The sequence below is a fragment of the Malania oleifera genome, chromosome 11, assembly GCF_029873635.1.
Source record: "Malania oleifera isolate guangnan ecotype guangnan chromosome 11, ASM2987363v1, whole genome shotgun sequence".
Classification (NCBI taxonomy): domain Eukaryota; kingdom Viridiplantae; phylum Streptophyta; class Magnoliopsida; order Santalales; family Ximeniaceae; genus Malania; species Malania oleifera.
Window position 1 is genome coordinate 62,743,352 of NC_080427.1, and position 3,134 is coordinate 62,746,485.

General features: G+C 34.0%; 1 non-coding gene across 1 annotated transcript; it reads left to right on the forward strand.

Moving 5' to 3' along the window:
• The first annotated feature begins 1,827 nt into the window (after positions 1-1,827).
• LOC131143596 (small nucleolar RNA R71) lies at positions 1,828-1,935 on the forward strand. Its single transcript, XR_009133581.1, has one exon. It is a non-coding gene; the product is annotated as a small nucleolar RNA R71 (small nucleolar RNA).
• The last annotated feature ends 1,199 nt before the right edge of the window (positions 1,936-3,134 follow it).

Consider the following 3,134-nt stretch of genomic DNA (forward strand, 5'->3'; position numbering starts at 1 on the left):
AACCAAGACTAGTGTACAAAGAATATCCAAAAAAAAAAAGGGAAAGTTGAGTTTCACGAACTCTGAGTTGACGTCAAAACTCTAAAGAATGATAAATGGCTCAATAGTACCTCACAAGGTGTCAAAGTTGCCATGGGTGCTCTCTCAATGCTCACAAGGAACTCTAAGTGCTACAAGTCATGTGAACGTGTACTTTCAGCCTCATAAGATATCATGTAAATACAAGAGTTTATATAGTCAGATTAACACTAATGAACTACTAGTCAACCTATATAGAGTTATAATTCCTAGATTAATCATATAAAGAGAAACTACACATAAATAACCCACTATACAGCTTAAGTGTGTAACTTTTAGGTTATATGCAAGTATGTAAAGGGTATAAGTTAGTGTTAATCATGGCCTAATCATCCATATTCAAATTTTTTTTTTCAATGTAATTTCTCATCCCCCTCCCCCGCCCCCTCCCAACTAAAGTGGAACATTGTCCTCAATGTGAAAGCATGGGTGAAATAGAGCATACTTGGGTGGAGAAGTAAGGGAAAAGAAAAGCTGAAACTATAGAAAAATGTACCTGAAAATAAACTAAAAATAAAGCAAGGTAAATAAATGAAAAGAAAGAAAGGAAAAACATCACAGTTTGTCTGGTAAAGGCTCTGGAGGAATTTCATCTAGTAGGTGCAGATCTATAAATTGAACAGGCGAGTCTCCAAATTTGAGTCACCACAATGAATCTGTCTTGTTACCTGCACAAAAGTTAGCCTCAAATAAATCAATATGTTATAAGGCACCAGACAAAACATGTGCAAATTACCTTCCTTGTTTTAATAAGAAAAGATCTTTATTCAGTATATTTTCCAGAAAATTCACTTCTTTAAGAACCGGTCTTTCAGGCAAAGTTGTCAGAGCAATTACCTTTGGTTCTTCATAAGCATCAACATTAAAATTTTTACGTGGTTCCTTGAAAATTAAACATTCACTATTTTGCTCACCCTCTTTATTGAGTGTACCCATCATCGTACCACTGCGAGGATTTGCTTTAGCGTTGCACTTCGTGACATTTACTCCAGTAGGGAGTGATGGTTCCACGACTGTCAATATCTAAGGGTAAGGTGCCATAGAATGGTATTCTTTATTGATCTCGATCTCCTCTTTAACTGACTTTTTCACTTCTAGCCTAACTTCCTCTAATTTTTCTTTAACTTCATATGTTTCAGTTGTAACTTCAGGTGTCGGGACAACTAGTTGTCTTTAGATAAGTATCTCTGGTTAGGGAACTTCTTTTCTACTTCTCAAAGTAATAACAACCTTCGTTGTCTCAAGAGAAACATTATGTATTTGTTACTGTTGGTGCTGGTATTCTTGAGGATTAGGCTCAGGTTCTACCGAAAATTCCTCTTTTTCTAAGATATTCAACTGTGTGTTCAACTCATTAATGGTGTCCCGCTATTCATTCATGGTCTAAGTATTAATTTGCATATATTACTGAAGTGTATTAGCCACCCGTGTCATGCTATCCTCAAAAAGATGTCGTTGGTGAAATAGGAGCTTCATTAGGTTGAAACTCTGGAAATGCATAGCCCTGATAAATTTGTTGTGGCTAATATTGAGGCGGAGGAGTGTTTGGATTGCACTGATAGGTTGTACTGCCATGAGTTCCTGATCGTGTCGTGTCTTCCATTGTTGGACACAACTATGTAATCAAAGAATGATAATGCTTGATCCGGTTCCTTGCTGAAGAGTTCTCCATTGCACAAAGTTTGGAAAAATTGTTTGCAATCAAGAGTAAGATTTGTACAGAAATAATTAACTAACCTCCATGATTCAAACCCGTGATGTGGACAAGTACTTAGCAGATCCTTGAACCTCTCCTATAAAACCCAAAAAGTCTCATCACCTTTCTGCATAAACTGAATGATCTATTCCTGCAAAAATTGAGTTCTTTGTGAGGGGCAAAACTTACGCAAAAATTCATGCTCCATATCAGTCCAATTAGAGATAGAGTGAGGTCTTAAATAATTGGACCACATCTTCACTCTATCTTTCAAATAGGCAAGAAATAAACGAAGTCTAGTAAATTCATCAGTTCTAGCATGAGGGAAAAAAATATCGCAAGTCAACTCAAACTCCGTTAGGTGTCGATAAGGATACTCGAATTTTGTCCCATAGAACTGAGATATCAATGACGTCCTCCCGTACTGAATCATGAAATTAAGTGCGTCATTAGGTAAAGCAGTGCAAGATGGTGCAGTAGTGCATATAGGCTGCAAAAATTCCATAAGCGTGCATGGTGCAGGTGTAACCATATTTTCCTCAAAAAATAAAAAAAAAATTAAAAAAATTTCTTCTTTTTTTTTATCCTTTTTTTTCTTTTTCTTTTTCATGAAAAATAATTAAAATAATAAGAAAAACACTAATTTAAAACTAAAACTGACATTCCCCGACAACGGCACCAAAAACTTGACTCACTCGAAAATTAAGCAGCTCGAAAGCTATTCCAAGTATAGCAGTTTAGTCGTATAATACTTAACCCAAAGGCCAGATCATCTCCTCAGGGAATACAATTTAATTCTAAATTTTCATGTAATTCCAAAAGAATTTAAGAAAATACAAGTTACTGAACACAATTCAGATTCAGGTTCCTGTGATTTTTGAGATTTTGCAATGAAACTTAAACTTTAACTAAAAATTAAACACACATAAAATAACAAATACCAAACTAAATCCAATAATCCACTCACACCAAAATGAACTTGAGATTTTAAAAAGAGCTGACCGAGCTTACCAATAAAACATAACTCAACCCAAAATTTATTCCAAAGATAACATTAAATAAAAACTTAAACTTTAAAAATAACCAAGCAAAGATTTAAACTTGCAAGATTTAAATTAAAACACACTCCAATTAACACAAATAACTTAAACAATTAATTAAAATAAATGGGAGAATGAAGGAGAGAAAAAAAAGAAAGAAAGAAAGACAAGCCCAACAATAACTAAAAAAAAAAATTGAACTTTTAGTAATATAAATAATCCAGCCTAAATAAAATTTCAACCACAACTTTTTATTAAACAAATAAACCAAAGAAAGAGACAAGAAGAGAGGGAAAGATTCAATCTTGAACTAATTAACA